The following is a 17,483-nucleotide window of genomic DNA, read 5'->3' as shown; positions in this document are numbered from 1 at the left end:
CAGTGCCCATCCAGGGTGGGAGGTCTGTGCACCACACAGCATGATGGACACAGCCTTTCTCTTTCCACACCCAGTAAATGAGAAGGCATGCAAACAATATGAAAAGGAGGCCTCTACGCCTTTCCACAAAGATAGCTCTGTCCCAATCAATAACTGACTTTTTTTTCCCAGCCTTTAACAATGGGATATAAAATGTCAATACCCTAAGCAAACACCAGAATACCAGCCTTGGGAAGGTCCATCACATTCCTTGTTTGCCAGCCAAAAGTTGGCCTAAAAAGCAGGTTGCAATAGGTTTATTGCTTTTCGGTTGTCAATACCAATCTACATTATTTACAGTAGAAGTCACCTGGCCATGGAGCTATGCCAGGGGGCACCCTCTCTCTCCTGCCATCTTTAGTCATACTTTCACAATACAGATCTTGTTGCAGGGCTACTGCAAGCAGCTGGACAGAGTTTGCCAAGTGTTTTCTTGCTACAGCTTGAAATAATTCCTGGGGACGTGTTATATCCTGAAAGCTGAGACAGCCCCAGACCAAAGCAGCCAGTGAGCCCGCTGCACTCTTTCAGGAACTGGTTTGTGTGTCACAAGCAGGCAATTTGCACCAAAACACTCAAGACTCTGCTCACATGGGCTTGAAACAAGTAGTGCTTGTCGTGAGAGGAAAGGGGTTTTTGCTTTCATCTTAGATGGTAACTTTGCTTCTCCCAAAATCAGAAACTGACACCGCAGGGTTTGGTAGCACAGTGTGCCAAGATGTCAGCAGACTCTACTGCCCAGGGACAGTAAGGAATGGGTCAGCTGGGAGAGCTGGTAGGGAACACACAAGGAGGGTGCAAGGGACTGGCATGGAGCCATAGTGGGACAAGCTTTGGGGACCACTGGGGACATGCAGGGGGTTTGGTGAGATGTGGGAAGGGTGTGGGAAGCATGCGTGGCACACAGAGACACTTAAGAAGGTGCAAAGGGACAAGGGGATGCAGGGGAGATGTATGTGGGGCACAGGGGATCATGGCAAGACATGTAGGCAAACATGGAAGGGCAGGTGTGGAAAGACAGCAGGACACGTGGAGAAGTAGTGAGACACATGGGAGAGCATGTGGAAACATGGGGGAGACATAGGGATTTGGGGTCCAGGCACAGCATGACACAGGTGGCAGCAGGAATGGGGGTCACAGAGTGGGGACACACTAGGCATTGAGGGGACCCGCTAGGCTTCTCTAGACAAGTGTTCTCAGCTCCCATGGGGCCCCCCTTGTGTTCCAGTGCCACAGCCTGTGGTGGGCAAGGGGACCCGGGGAGATGTGCACACTTCAAGGGCCAGAGAAATGAGCACCAGCGGCCCCTTCTGCACCAGCCCTCCATGGAAAAGAGAGAACTGTGTGACAGAATTATACCCAACACACAGAGGTAACACAAATATATGTATGTATTTGTGTATACGTACTTACAATTAATTAATATAGACATGAAATAAGAAAGCAATGATGGCCAAACCGTGGATCTGGAAGGCAAGCGTGAAGCAGAGTGAAACCCCCACGCACCAGGGAGGAAAGGTAGCCCAGCCCTGATAAGGAGAAGCTGAGGTGGTGTGGGGGTGGTGGGGGGCATTAGGGGGCTCTCTGAGGGTCACTCAAGTATGCTTCCCTGGGGCCTGGAGAAGGCAGGGCTTCTTTTTCCCAGACTTCCTCTTCAAAAGGGAGGAAAACCTCCTGCCTGTTCATTGCAAAGTGTATCTCTGACCCAGTGAAACCAGTAGAGGAAGTGTCAAGCCACACCCTGCAAGAAAAACAAACCCGTGTGAATGTGTGCGTCTGTCTCTATACACAGATGGCTCAGGAGAAGGGAGGCTTTGTGGCCCAAGGGATCCAAAATCTCCCCTGTGGCTGTGGCAGCTGTGCCCAGGCTCAGCTCTGGCCCTGCTCCTTGGGCTGAGAGCCCATCCAGCCACAAAGGCCCACCAGCTCACCGGCACTTGGGCTGCCAATAGCCAAAACCTGGCTTATGGAGGAGAGCTTTTAATTCCAGCCTTGTGTGCCTCGACTCAAAACTAATTTACTGTTCTTCCTTGGTCTAAACCCATCAAGAAAAGGAGATAGGTGGAAAGTGCACGGATGTGCTCCTTTCCCTTCCCTGCATCCCAGTGGTGAAGTTTTTTCCCAGGAAGGCAGGAAGGAGATTTTCTGGTGTCCCAAGGGGGTGGAGGGAGACCCACAGCCAGAATTTTTGTGTGGCCAGGCAGAATGACCCACTGCACCATGGTAAATGGGACTCTTCCTCAGATATGTCTGGCCACAATCCAGCTTTACTGTTGAATTGTCCTCACATCTCTGAAGACAAATTTTAAAAGAAGTATGTTACAGCTCTTGGCATTTTTCAGTCCTTATGAAAAATTTGTTGATTTGCTTTTCTTACAAAAAAATGCAACTCAAAATCAGCTATTACAAGCTAATTTAACCCACAGCATTCCTGCAGCCTGGTACCTTTCTGATAACACGGCGTGAGGGTTTGGGTGGATTTGTTTTTCTCATGTTTACTTTAAATCAAGTCAGTCTGTTTTTCTCTTTCGCTTCTGCTGCTCGTTGATGTGTGAGGCAGCATTTTAGCTCAAAGTGGCCACGACTAACAGCAGGAGCTACCACTCACAGCATAAACAGCGTGGGATTCTCCTTTGCTGCCCCTGTGTCTCCTCTGCTCACAGCCCCTCGCAGCCCCAGGTCTCACCCCTTGGGGTTAAGGTGATGTTCCTGCTGAGTTGCCTTGTGCTGGTTAGTGGGACTTTACATTTCCTGCACCAAGATTGTGTTTGAAGCTCAATTTCCGTGCTTGGCATCAGCCAGACACGTTGCCCTCAGTGGGAGAGGGATCAGTGTGGGTGACACCCCTCAGGTTGATCGCTCTCAACCTCCTTCCCTGCTCTGCCTTGGGGACGGGGTGGCTTTGGCAGCTGCCAGCAGGGACCTGCCGCAGGACCTGCATCCGTGGGATGGGTACCCAGGGCGGGGGGACAGGAAACAGAGGCCCTTGGAAGGCTGAAATTGAAAGGCAAGGAAAAGGAAGAAAGGGAAGCCAAAGTAGAAATTCAGATACTCTCTGGAGCTGGGGAAAGGAGTCAGTCTGTTACTCTGCCTTTACTCTGTCACTGTTAAGCTCTACTGACTGGATGAGTCCAATTAGTAATTATCAGTATATGCCAGCTGTTATTTCAGAACTGGCAACATCTGCATTTAGAGAACATCTGTTTTTTCTGTGAAGCGGCAAGTGCTATAGTTAACATATTGGTATTTAATGTTTTTTGGTTTGGTTTTTTTCTTTTAAATCTTCAACCTGTTCTGTAGTGCCATGCTAGCAGTACACATGAAAACGAAACTCAGCAGTTCAAAATTACTATAAATTAATGAACTTCTCCTTTCCACATTTGTCCCCAGCCTCAGAGCCCTGCCTTATGCCTCTTCATCGTACTCACTCAAAATAAACCAAATAGAAAATAAACCAAATAGAAGTTGCAACATCTTAGCATATTTCACATAAGGCTATTCCTGGCACATGCTGAAAAGCATCTATTTTAATGGGACTTGGGGGGGTGGGGGGGTGGATAAACTATTTAGCCAGTTTTTGGGAGGAGGTGCCTGTATCAATAGCAACTGAAGCTTCTCTCTACAAGAGAAAAAGAAGAAGAAACCTTCTGAGAGAGAGATGCTATTGAGCTGTTGAGGCTTTCAAATCTCAGGGCATGTTCTATTTTATTTATAGCTTTATTTTTCAATTACTATATTGTGTTTTTTTCAGTTGGGCTTCTTATCCTTTCTTCGAAGCAATGTGACCACATAGTAAACTGTTTTTGAGGAGTGTTTGCTGTTTGAGGTTACAAGATGAAACCACAGAGTTCCTTATCTTGTCTTTCTGCATCTGTTTTCACATGAGCTAGCAGAGCAAAAGAGCAAAGAAGTAACAACCGAAAACTCCTTTTTCTCCTCTCCCCACCCATGTTTTTGAAGCCACAGGAGAAGTCCCTGTAGGATCCAGCTGCTGGCTCTCTCTGGCTTTTTTTTGTCTCCAGACCAGGTAGGAACATACTTCCAAAGGGTGGGCAGTGAGGGAAAGCAGGAAAATGGAAAGTAGTCACCAGTCTGACATGGTTCCCCCTGAAACTTGTGTTTGTGCCTTAGGAAGCAGCTCTGGAAATAGCAATAAAGTTTGATTTGCTACCTTTCCTCCCCAAACTTTCAGCGTTCAGTATTTAATGGCTACTAAGTCTTGACAGAAAACATGTCTGGACATGAAAGCTGGTGGGAGTTTGCTCGGTACTTGGGATCCTGGGCAGCAGTGCAGGGGGTTTGTTGGGCTGTTCTCCTGAGGGTTCTTATCTGGTGTTGGGAGGGCAGCGAATGTCACTGCTGCCATCTGCAATAGCTTTAATCATTCTCAAGGGAAGACTTTTGGGTTGAACTCTGGTGACAAAATCTGCTCCTATATTTATAGTTTTAGGTTATAAGCTCGTTAGAGACTTCTAATAGGGATGAACTGGGCCACCTTTTCAGGCAGGGATGTGGGATACAGGGGACTGGAACATCTGGTCCCTGCGCTGTGCTGTGCTCTGCTGGTACCTAGAGACCTTTCCAACCCACTCAAGCTTCCACAAACCTTGAATTGCTTTCAAAGGCATGTTTTACATGTTCCAGTGATCACGCTGGATGTATCTCGACATGTTTATACACAAGTGTGCTGGTACAAATCACTGTGTAAGGCTATCTCATTGCAAGGGCTCAGCAAAGTCTGGCCAAGCTGGGATTGGTGCTTAAGAACAGCCATACCTGGACTGCTGTGGCTTTTTGACCTTGTGACCTTTCACTAAGAGGGAAATTATTTAAGAAAACATTATGAACAGCTTCTTAGATGTATGTCTTAAGTTATCATTATTTCCAAACTATTGCTCCATGTCACAACGAGGTGCCCAGCCATTTCAAGGATCCTTGGGCAGACAGCACAAAGCTGCCTCTTGTGCTCTCTTCCCGCATTATCACCACACTGAACCAGCCCTGTAGGAAAACAAAGTCTGCCACGGAGCACCTGGAGCACCTGGGATGCCAAGGAGGAGGAGGAGGCAGTGGAGGAGGCAGTGGAGAAAGCAGAGCACAGGAGCTCAAGCATGTTCTGGTGGAGACCAAGTCAACAGCTCACATCTGACTAGGTAGCCTCCTCTCCCTAAGCTCATGCCTGGATTTCAGAGACAACACAATTTTTCTAGCATGAAATTACCTCCTCAATCAACAGATTGATTTCTGAGCAAAAATATTTGTAGTATCAGACTCTGAGGGACATTCATTTTTTGTGCACAGCCTCCATCAAATCACATGGAAATTTTGCCTGAGAAACAGAATTAGTGTCATTATCTAGAGACCCAACTTGAAAAGACAGCACTAATAATGACATAGGTTTAGTGCAGTCTCTCGGAAACTCCAACTTTAATAAGGTGGCCAGGGGAGCTGTGTTTAGGCAAACATTTCCTGCTGGCAGAAGCCATTTCACAATCACTTGCCAAGATCTATGTAAGTCCAGGAAGCTTCATCCCAGTGGGTGATTTCTCACTGCTCAGCCCTTATCCCAAAGTCTAACCTGAACCCTGCTCCTCCTTCAGCTTCAGGCCATTGCTACTAACCTGCCACCTTCAAGAGCAGAGCAACAGCTTGCTTTTGTTTCTGTTGGTATATGCCACTGAAAGCTCTTTCCATCCTCTTCCTGCTCACTTCTTCCCAGGCTGAACCCTAAGTGACCCCAGAGGTTATATGCACAGGCCTGTATCTTTTATGTATTAGCATGGTTCTTATAGGCCTTTTCTAAATACCAAAGGTGAAAAGCACACACTGCATCTCAGGTTGGCTGCTACAGATTAATGAACCTCGTGGCTTTTACCCATAAACCCTTTTTCATAGAATGTTAGTGTGGTTGGGGTTGGAAGGGGCTTTTAAAGATCACCTCCTTCTAAACTCCCTGCCGTAGGCAGGGACACCTTTCACTAGATCAGGCTGCTCAGAGCTCCATCCAGCCTGGCCTTGAACACTTTCAGGGATGGGGCATCCACAGTTTCTCTGAGCAACCTGTGTCAGTGCCTCACCACCCTCAAAGAAGATAATTTCTTCCTAATACCTAAAATAAACCCACCCTCTTTCAGTTTGAAGCCTCCGCCCTTTGTCCTATCACTACCTTTCCTTGTGAAACATTCCTCTCCAACTTTCTCGTATCTTTCTTTTCCTGTGGGACCAGAAATCAATTCTCTTTCCAGTGCTTCTTTCCACATCACCATAGCATGTCATCTAACATCCTCTTCACTGGTAACTGCTCCCCATCCCATTCCATTCCATCCCATCCCCCCGGAGCTGGGCTCACAGCCCCAGGGTCCCATCCAAGCAGGGGTTTGTCACGCCCAGCCCCAAATGTGAGGGCAACTCAGGTTCTTGTTAACAGATCCCTTGGGGTGGATTAGAGTGAAAGGACATTGGATGATCAGTGTTTGTAAAGATATGTATATACGTAGGGTTTATTTTAGAACAATTTGGTTGCAAAGGAAAGCAGGCATGTAGCCGTTTTGCTTACTGTTATCTACAGCAATATGTCAACATGAAAACATAAAAATATCACTCAAAAATGTGCAAGGGAAAAGAAACAGAAAGAAACGGTAAGAGTAGAAACATATCATCACCCATGGATCTCACGGCAAGACTTGATTGTTGCCATTTAGTGTCCCTGGGTCAAAGTGATGATCACAGTCTTGATCTGTTCAGGGTGGGAAAAAAAGCCCGTCAAACACCAAGTCCGAAGGGTTCAAATACATTCGGACTCCAAGCACCTCACCTGGGCGTGAGTTTTCAGTCCTCGGGTGGAAAGCCTCAGAAATGGGTCTGGGGGCACTTTGGGGGTCTTTGATGGTTTGTGACACCTTCTGAGACATGACAGCTGCCTCTCACATCAGCGCAGTTGAGCCAGGAATGCCCCATCAGGAGGGATGAAAACCCTCAGGACCTTTCCCAGGAGAAGGTGTGGGGGGAGTTTTACAGCTGATTTATGTCAGGGAGGGCAGCTGGCATGATGAAAAGCACCATTCCACCTCACAGGATCAGCCTCTTATCGGCCTCAAAGCCCGTTTGTAGCCCACGGTGGTGATTGTTCAGCCCCTCTGGCTAATGCAGCCCGGAGGTTTGCCATCGCACACCCAAAAACTCACCTCCTCCCCCTCTGGGGGTGCAAAGCACCCTGCCGCCTCCACAAATGGGCCATTGTTTTGAGTCATTAACCATTAACATTTCAGTCTCTCGCAGGGCTGGCTGATTGCAGGACCTGATGCCTTCTCACCAGGCATGAGTGGTAACCTTCCCCCGTGGACACTGTTGACACACCACGTCACACCTGAAAGGCATCTTCTTCATAAGTACTTCATCTCCTACACTGAGTGGCTTCTCGCTTTCCCTTTTTTTTTTTTTTTTTTTTTAAGTGTGTTCCCCTGGTTCACCTGTTGCATGAAGGGAGGGATGACAGGCCTTGCAGGAGGCAGACCGAGCAGCCAGTGCTCGCTCTTCTCCCTGGCTGGCTGGGGACACAGCTGACACAGTTGCTTTTGCCAGTCCCAGGGGACATTTCCCCATCTAGCCCCATCCACATCTCTGCTGTGCCTCTCCAAGGGCACCAAAAATCCGGTGCCGGTCACAGGCCCACAAGCAGAGGTGAGCTCAGTGCTCTGGCCTTACCAGAGGTAGAAAGCATCCCTCCGTGTGCCCTCTTTGCCTTGACCCATTTCACTCCCTTTCTCTGCTTTACTTCCTGTGACAAATTTGCTGTGCCGGGTCTGTGGAAAGCAGCTGGAAGAGTTTCATGCCGGCACTGTTTTTCTCCTTTATACCGCACAGCAGGCTTGGATCCATTCAAATCTCCCTTTCTTTGCTTTATTTTTTTTCATCTTTTCAGTGCAGCTTCCTACAATTTCAGCTTTTTGGCTGACTCAAGGCTTGAAATCTGTCTTTCCTCTACCCTGAGTTTCCTCCTGCAGTAACCCTTCATGTGCCATGGCCTTGCTTTCCACAGGCATGTGGAGGTCTGATATGAATACCAGAGTGGAAAGCTGCTGACACCCGACAGAGCCACATATAAGGACTGCCACGGTGAAGAGTTTTCAGGACACTCTGCGAGCTGGGCTGGCTCCGTCCTGCAGACAGGTACGGCAGGTAGATGCCCAGCATCTTAGCACTCAGGAGGACTGCAGGCTCAGGCAGGCCCTCAGGGACAGGCAGGAAACAGAGCCATTCCAAAACCCCACTGCCACATCTCCTGACGACACAGCTGTGCCTCGGGCTTGGACACTCCCAGTTCTGATGGCACATTTCTGGCCACCTCATGTCTTCTGAGGGCTTGCCACAGCCTGATGCAGGAAGGCCAGCAGTCAGCTGCTCTTCCATTTGGCAGATGCCTGTGCAGCTGGGAGCCTGTGGTGGACACCAGTGGGATGTCCCAGCACCAGCCAGCCATGCTGCTGGCAGCTGCAAGCTCAGCTGTCGCTCTACGGTTGGACTAGATGAGCTTTACCAACCCAAATGATCCTACAATGCAGTGAAGGTTTCACATTATTGGGTAACAGTTAAAGCAGGGCAGGATGAGTTATCAGAGGGGAATAGGAACCCTCACTGGGCTTATACCAACCTACCTAACTGCAAGGACCTGCAACAGAAAAGGACATTTGTCCTTTGGACATTTGCTTTGTCCTGATTTAAACCATGTTAGTAAGCCAGCCTGAAGCTGGTCTAACCTCCCTCTGCTCTCACCGGGAAGCATTTTGTGTGTCTATTTATTTCTGGATGCTATAATATGATTCTGTTTGATGCTGGACTAATAATAATAATAATAATAATAATAATAATAATGGCTATTGTTATATGTTTACACATAGAGTGTGACACTGGCACCCTGTTCCCAAATAGCTGGAGTCAGACATGGAGCTCAGCACACTGTTTCCTGGAACAGATCCCCAAGTACCACAGATAACTGTCTCAAGTTAATGCTCCAGATTGGGCAGCTCTTTAGGGTTTTATTTTTAAGAAATGTATTTGCCAAGCATAGGCATATTTGCTGATCTGGAATTTTCCTTGGACATTAAACGAGCCAATGGCAACAACGCAGGAGTCATCCTTGTCATATGGGTCAACCACATCTCTCTTTTTAAACAAGTCAGGCATTTCCAGCCTCACAGCCCTGCCAGCTCCATGCACACATCCCAGCAGCGAGTGCAGGGCAGACTCAATGCCTGGCAAACCCAGCCTGGTCAAAAGCAAATGACAAAGGAAAATACCCTTACCAAAAAAAGGTTATTTTCTCTTAAGAAATGCTCTTTCCTGCTTTTTATCTCTGGTTTAAGGTTTTTTCATATGATTTCATGGCATTTCATCAGTCCTGCATATTATATGGGAAAACCTTATTTTTTTTTATTCTGTTTCATTTAAAAACTATTAAAACCATCTGCCACTTAGTAAACACTAACATACTTTCTTTTCTAGATCAAAGTGTCTCCTGTCTGTGTTGTAATGGAAGTTTGACGTTATTTTTTTTACAAGACAGGCAGGAGACACTTTGATCAGGTGCCAAACTGTTTCACTACAACAAACAGGCAACACTCTGAGCTAGAAATGATAAGATGTTATTATGCGCCGTGATGATTTCATGACATGTCAGCCATGATGTTAAAAAACCCTACACAACATATAACTTTAAAAATATCACTGTGAAATTCCAGATTTTTTTTTAAATGAACAACCTATGAATTGAAAGCATTCCTATTATATTTTTCGCCTACAGATTTATGACCTTTTTGTAGCATAATTGGCCACTTTTTTGATTTATTTTAATTTGATCACTATCTCCTGTCAAAAACATTTAATTGAAAAAATTCTGGTGGATTCAACTTAAAAAGCATTTTTAAAAAGCCTATTTATAGACGGAATATTATTGTCCCTGTCAGAGAACAAAGAAATCACCTGCTAGCTCTTTTGTCATTTCTAAATAAGTTAATTGCTTCAGGGTTATTTCATCCATATTTCTCAAATGCACTGCTCCGACCAGCCCCCCATACATGTTTGCCTTTTGTCCTGGGATGCAGGATATGAGAGCCCATGGCTTTCCAATAACATAAATACTGCAGCTACACAGTGTGGAAAAAACAAACAAGCAAACAAAACCATGCACATTGTAATTTCTATCTTAATTTGCATTCTGAAGAGAAGATGAGCTCTTCCATAGTCACCTATGCCAAGCACATGGACACCGCAGACAGGCTGGGTGTGAGTGTGCAGCCCCTGACCACGGGAGCTGCAGGTGGAGCAGGTAAAGTCAACCAGCCTCTCATCCTCTCCCTAAAGGTTTTCAAAGCAGGTTTTCTCCTGCTTTGTCAGCAGCAGTTATTCCAGCTTTCCATGTGGACAGTCACAGCTGAGGAAGGGTTGGTTATCTCTGATGGACACGGCAGCTGGAGGAGGTGTCTGCAACCCGGGATAACTGGTAGCAGAAGCAAAGCAGCATGCACAATGTCTTGCCAGTGGGAAAAGACGGGCACTCCTCCTCATCTGCAATTTGCAAATTATTTTACCCCAAATGAGGTGAGAAACTTCATGGGCCAAGACAAAAGTTGCATCAAAGAAAAGTCTGATTGGGTATTAGGAAAAAAAAAACCAAAAAACATTGAAAGAGGTTTCCCAGAAGGGGTGAATTTTTTGTCCTTGGAGGTTTCCAAACTCAGGTGGATACATCCTGAGTGATCTGCCCTCATGCTGAGATTAGCCCTGCTCTGAGTGAGAAGTTGGAGCACATGACCTCCCCAGGTCCCTTAAAGGTTCAGTCATTCTACATCTATGCTGTTTTGTCCTTGCAATCATGTGATGAATCCCAGGCCAGTAGATAACAAGTCTCAGGTTTTCCCAAGCGTGATCTTGTATCCTCACCCACAGCAGCAATGGCATCTGCTGTGCTGGTGATCCCAGTCATCAACTCCCATTCCAGGCACGTGCCATCGGAGGCACAGCACCCAACCCTGCTAGGAAAAAGTCTTTGGCTTCTCAAATAACTGCATTTCAAGCATGCATTTGAACCAGTCTGGGGTTGAAGGACTCGTATCACACCATCCAGGGTCAGGCAGAGACCCAAGGCAGCACCAGTCCAGGGACACCGCGAGTTGTTTGTCCAACACAACCACATTCTGGTGCGGCATCAGCACACGGAGCATGTCTGAGCACAGCCCAGGCTGCTGCACACCGGGGTTCTGTGTCAGTATGTGCAGCACAAACAGCACCAAGCACAGATCACTTCATGTTTGGTTCTGCTTTCATTCCCTGATACTTTGGGTCAGCAGGTGTCACAGCCTGGAAAATGACTTTCCAGCATCAGTGGAACAGAGGCTGCTCAAGAAACAGTTAAGCCTTAGATCAGCCTCTCATCTTTTAAAAGCAAGTTGTTCAAAACCAAAAGCAATAGGATTGTGTACATTTGTCATTTTAACCCAGCAGTAAGTATTGTAATGTGCAATAAATCATTATTCACAGAATATGCTGATTTGGAAGGGACCTCCAGGGATCATTGAGTCCAACTCCTGGCCCTGCACAGCACCATCCCTGACAGAACCCAGGACATCCCTCTGGGTGCTCTGGATGGCTCAAAATCCTGGCAGGGGCTCGGAGACCCTGGAAGCCAAAGACACTTGGCAATTCTATCTCAACCCATGGAGCAAATTACCAACTTTATATGAAGAATTGCAAGTCACAAAAGTTTAAGTAGCATAATAGTAGTAGTTATAGGGTGAAAAGAAAAATTTTGGGGGTTTTACTATAGGGGTCTAGGAGGCAAGATGGAGGGGTTTGGGCATTGTCCTGTTCTTCCTTCTTCTTCCTAGCCTCCATCTTCTTGGTGATGGTGGCACTGTGGGATTGGTGTAAAGTAGAAAGTCACTGTCTAACATAGGTGATAGGTATGGAACATAACTGTAAGTATCGAATACGTAGGTTATAGTATAAAAGACAATGCTGGCCCTGTGGGAGGGCAGTGTGTCTCGGACTGACCTGCTGAACAGAGCTGAACAGACCTCGGCAGGCCAGACAGAAAACGTTTTAGATAATAAATAATAAACAACCTTGAGAACATGAGCCAAAGACTTCTGACTCCTTCTTCAACAGCTGGGTTGGGGAAAAGAGACTTTAAATACATCTCAGGGTCATCTTGACCAGAGGAGATCCTGAGACATCCCCAAGAACCACACCATGTGCCTGACAGCATTGTCCAAATGCTTCTTGGTCTCTTTCAGGCTGGTGATGTGACCACTTCCCTGCGGAGCTGTTCCAGTGCCCAACCATCCTCTGGGTGAAGAACCTTTTCCTGATATCCAACCTGAACCTCCCCTGACACAGCTCCAGGCTATTCCCTCAGATCCTGTCACCGGTCACCACAGAGCACAGATCAGTGCCTGCCCCTGCTCTTCCCCTCACAAGGAACTTGAAGACTGCAAGGTCTCATCCCCTCAGTCTCCTACACGAAGAACAGACCAAGAGATTTCAGCCGCTCTCATATGGCTTCCCCTCCAGGCCCTTAAATCCAGGGCCTGGGAGGCTAGAGGTTTGGGTTGGGCATTGCCAACCAACCAGAAGCAATGCTATTATTCTATGATTCCAGTTTTTCAAACAACTCTCCTGTCCTTTGCTGTGCTCCTGATGAAGTTCTGATGCAGTAGACTGGAGATGGGACCATTACTGCCACTGGTTATTTTTGCTGGAAATGGCTGTTGCTGTTTTTCATTCTCATTAACTTAGCCAGCAGTTTCTGGGAAACAGAAAAGTCAGTACTCTCTGCTGACCCTTCAAAACACAACCTAAGCTTTAGGAAACCTGTTGTTGGAGAGTTCTGGATCCACAGACCTGCTCCCACTGTTGGGGCCACTGAGAAAGCACCGCTGGCTGTAGGGTGGCCGTGCCCCTGGGCACTGAAGGGCATTAGCCCTGGTGCCTGGGCACAGTCTGCAAGAGCCCCAGGGAAGCAAGCTTCTGCAAAGCAGCTGGTGCCAAACACTGCCCAGGCTTGCAGAGCTATAATACAATAATAAAATCCCTCCAGATTCTTTTGGGGTGAGTGAATGAAGACCGCTGCCTCTGAACTAAATGCTACTTTTAAGAGGCTCAGTGGAGCTGGAGCATTCTATAACCCCAGTCTGAACACTGAAATCCTCACCCATCTGCACAGCTGAAAGAGAGCAGCCCCTTGCCTTCCCCATTTTTGTAAACAAGGCTGCAACCTTTATTCCTGCCTTGAGGAACAGATTGAATTGCTTTTGATGATGCAGAACAATGTCATCCTTTATTCCCTCTTCAAAAGCAATTAGTATTTCAGCTTGATTATTTGCAGATAATATGAGTCACCAGATAAAACACACTGAATACAAAATGCTCCTTGGGAGGGAAAGAGATAAATGGTATTTAAGGTTAAAAATTCAGCATATGCTTAAATATCACAAAACTGTCACACATCAAGGAAAAAAATTCAGTCCTACTTCATGAAACAGAAAGATTGGCCCTGTGTTTGTTCAACCCCAAACCCTTAATTAATTTGTTGCAGGATCAGGGCACCATGACACCAAAGGCAGATTGTGTCACTGTCACAGCACAAGAACAAATTTGGTTCAACACGATTTCAGAGTTGTCAAACTATCCAAAATTTCAGGTGAAATATGTAATTTAATCTTAAAAAACAATTTCGGAATATTTTTTTTCTGTTATTTCTTTTCTGATTTCTAGCTTGGTGTATTGCAGCTCGTTGATATTTTCAGCTCTTTTACCCAGAAACCCAAGGCTAGAAGCTGACTCATTCTTAATAGAAGGTACAAATCTCACAGGAGCAGCGTAATTTCAGGAACTCACATTTTAATGGGAACATCAAATCTATCTGGCATTATGATAAGGTCATCAGAAATTAGCAATACTGAAGGTTTCTCCTGGGTTTGCTTCTAACATAGATGATAGCTGATAAATCCTTTCTCCGTACTGATGTTGCCAAGTAGCTTCATTGGCAAACTTTGAAGTATATATAGAAATGGAGTTTTGTGAAAATTTAGACCAAAAATAAAGTTTGCTTTTCTCTTTTTCTGAAAAGAAAATTAATGTCTGAGAGTTTTCATATGCAACATCTCAAAAGGGTGTATGTGTTTTCATTTCAACCTTTCCCTAGATTAGAAATGAAATTCCCTAGATTCCATGGCTGGAACAGCCATGAACTGCCAGGCTTTGCTGGAAGGATTCTTCCTTCCCCCTGGGATGTACATCACTGCATGCAAAACTGCTGTGGCCTTCTACAGAGTGTTTCACATTTATTTACATTAGATTTTAAGCATTGATACAAGAATTTTTTCCTCTCTAAATTACTAACAACTGATACCTGTACTTTCCCATCCCCAGAAGGAAAATTTTTTAAATAAAGGGGTGCTTGCCACTGAAGCAGTATGGTGAAATGTAAAACGAATTGTGGTACAAGTTAATTTTACCTCCAGATTGCCTATGAATAGCCATGCTGAGACAAAATTAGAAAATCCATGGAAAGTGGAAGTGTTTTCCTCCGGGCTATAGGGTGCAGAGGGGCAGCCCTCTCCTTGCCCTACATGCCTCACCAGGGACATAGCCCCCACAAGGAGCTCCTCGAGGGAAGGGTGGGTGGGCAGTGGCCAGCTGAAAGCTCCTGTATCACCTGTCTTACAGGCCTTCCACCTCCTGGTCCCGCAGGCTCAGTATGCATGGCCTGGGGGGTCTAGGCACACGCATGTGCTCTGCCAAAACCCAGATTGTCCAGGAGCAAGTTAAAACACTGCAGGCTTTGAGGATGCTCCAGTAGAAAAGCAGCCCCAAACCTCCTCACTGTCAACTCTTTAAAACAGAAAGGGACCCCTGCTAGACTAATTCCTTCCCCTGTAAGATTTCACTTGATTTATTACAAGCAAATTAAGAGCAGCAATATTGTGAAAGGCAGATGGAGAAAGCCCACGGCTGCAGGCTTCTCAGCAAGGCTTTGCTAAGCCCTGTACTCAGGGGCACAGACAGGTACAGTGCTCCAACCCATCTGCTACACTCAGCTGCGTTATTCTGATCCCCATTCGGTTTTCTCCCATCCCAGGTAAGTATTTGGTTTTCCCCTCTGTCAACTGGGGGCCACTTCTTCCTGAAGACAGAGCAGCTTGCAGTGAGCTGCAAACCAAATCCACTCTTCAGATCTGGGGTTTTCATCAACTATATCTTCTGGCTTCTTTCACTTGTGATTTTGCAAGTCTTTATAATCAGTTCTTACAAATGCTTTAAGCAAGACCACTGAAGCACTTTGCAACATCCTTCGGGAGCATTTATAAACAAGGTTGTGGTTCATGTCAGGGACCAGCCTAACATCACTTAGAGACAAACATTTACCTCTAGGGTCATGGAAATATTTCCAAATAACTGTTCCTTACAGGGGTTCAGTGCTGTGGCCTGTCCAGATGTTTGGTGCTCACCTCAGTCACCTCATAGGGTCAGTGCAAGCAGGAATGGTGGCCCTGGAGTAGCTGGCACCAGGGAAAATGCCACTTACAGCACCAGAGACTGAATTAAGTCAGCAAAAAAGCCCAGCTTCTTTTAGTATGGACATTCCTATAAATTCATCATGCTTTCATGTCTATGCAAAAGATGCAATAAGTTACCCCTGGAGCACCTTTGGAACTCCTTAACATCTTACCTCCCGTGGCAGAAAGATTCTACTCTGCAAAGTAGAGAAGTAACCACTTTCAGTACATTATAAAGCAGGTTTCACAGCTCCTCAGTGGTGCCAAGTTTCCAGCTTCTCTCGGGCTATGCAAGGAAGAGAAAATGAGCTCCCACAGGCCGCCTGTGAGGAATGGATCCTCATTTCAAGCACCTGTAAGCGGGGTGGCAGGGCAGGAGGGGGATGAAGCGCAAAGCAGGGCAGGCTGCAGCCCCAGGTGAGCCCACGGAGGGCACTCTGTTCTGGCAGCGGCCGGTTTCACAGAGATCATGAGTTTAAGCACAGATCTAATTGAATTGCAGATGTCTTTTCTGATGGCTATCTGCTAGCAAAGCTTCAATTAAAGCAGGAGCAAAGGCAGAACGGGGAGGTTCTCGGTAATAAAACTAATGGAAGGAAGAGTGGCCATTTACAGCAGCCTCCACAGAGAGCATAATGCAGGTAGTTTCTTTTAGCAAGATTTTTTTTTGTTTTTGGGGTATGGAGTGAGAGATCTGAAACCTCAACATAAATACCCAGCTTCCAAATCCTAGAGATACTGAGTGTATGGTGGACTGGAAAGCAGCTAACAGTAATTTAAATAATACACAAATAAACTCATCTCCATTGCTTCCAGTACTCCCTGATGAACAACTTCATCTGCTTTCCATTCTGAAGGCCATTGAGGTTTGTTCTTGACTTTGGTTTTAAAGGCTGAAAGGTTTTATTCACTCCCCTTTTGTTGCTTCCAAGATTAAGGTGGATTTGCCCTGAGCTTGCACTTGCCAGATCAGAACCTCTCATCATTTTACAGTGCCTTTAGAGCTCCAAAGAGGGAGAACTTTAACAGAGCTCTCAGTGCACCCAAACTACAAGACTGTAAATTGGAGCATTATGACTTTTCTTTTTTTTTTTTTTTTTTTTTTTTTTTGCCTGTAGCTACTTTCTCATGGTGGCTTGAGCTGCATCCCGTGTGTACCACATACACATCACTGAAAAGCCACCCCCACCCAACGCAGCTGAAGAATCAAAATTAAGCTTCAAGATGGCCTGAGAACCTGGTTTAGCTCAGGAATAAGGTTTTTGAGAACTGTTTTCCCTTTCCTCAGCCGATTGTTACGCTGTACCCAAATTCCTGTTGTGCAACAGTTTGGAGGCCTCTTGGCCATGTCCTACCCAAACCCTCTTGCTTCTTGGCGCAGCACAACTCTCCTGGGGGCATCTCAATGGACAATCACCCCCTGGGATTCAGTTTCAAGGAAAATAATCAGAGTTTGGCTCATTTTCTCTTTTGAACTGCTGCCCTTTTCCGATGTATTTACAATGTAAGGAAGTCAGTTTATTCATGGTTTGGCTTTTAACTTTGTTGTTGAGCTTGGCTTTGCTCCTGTTGGAAATTGGACCCCAGTTGAGGAGGGCAGTTGCCAGTGTCTGCTGGAAGCTCCTTGCCTGGGATTCTCAAGCAGGCCGTTTGTTGACCTAGCTCAGCACATACTAAATAAATGCAGTCAGAAGAGTCTGCTTACTCATCGCAGGAAAAGGACTGGCCCAGTGGCAGGAGTTTTTCAGAATATCCCCAAACATTTCAAATGCCTAAGTTCACTCCAGACTTCTCAGGAGGTCCCTCCAGCAACCATTCTCGGTTTAATTTCAAACATCTGAAGTAAACACTGAACAGCAAAGGTTGGAATTGGTTGATTTCCTTGAATTT

At 46.1% G+C, this 17,483-nt stretch overlaps 1 long non-coding RNA gene across 5 annotated transcripts; it reads left to right on the top strand.

Annotated features, from left to right (window-relative positions):
- Positions 1–3,649: 3,649 nt before the first annotated feature.
- LOC121353267 lies at positions 3,650–16,665 on the top strand. Of its 5 annotated transcripts, none has more exons than XR_005955078.1 (5): positions 3,650–4,066; positions 7,308–7,427; positions 8,078–8,208; positions 10,435–10,635; positions 12,330–16,665. It is a non-coding gene; the product is annotated as an uncharacterized LOC121353267 (long non-coding RNA). The 5 variants fall into 5 exon arrangements; XR_005955076.1 differs by having other exon boundaries at positions 10,399–10,635; XR_005955077.1 differs by lacking the exon at positions 10,435–10,635 and adding an exon at positions 8,937–10,363.
- Positions 16,666–17,483: the final 818 nt, after the last annotated feature.

This window comes from Pyrgilauda ruficollis, unplaced genomic scaffold, assembly GCF_017590135.1.
Source record: "Pyrgilauda ruficollis isolate IOZ18807 unplaced genomic scaffold, ASM1759013v1 scaffold20, whole genome shotgun sequence".
Taxonomy (NCBI): Eukaryota; Metazoa; Chordata; class Aves; order Passeriformes; family Passeridae; genus Pyrgilauda; species Pyrgilauda ruficollis.
Note: the sequence above shows the minus strand (reverse complement) of the source record. Positions and strands in the feature narration are given on the sequence as shown.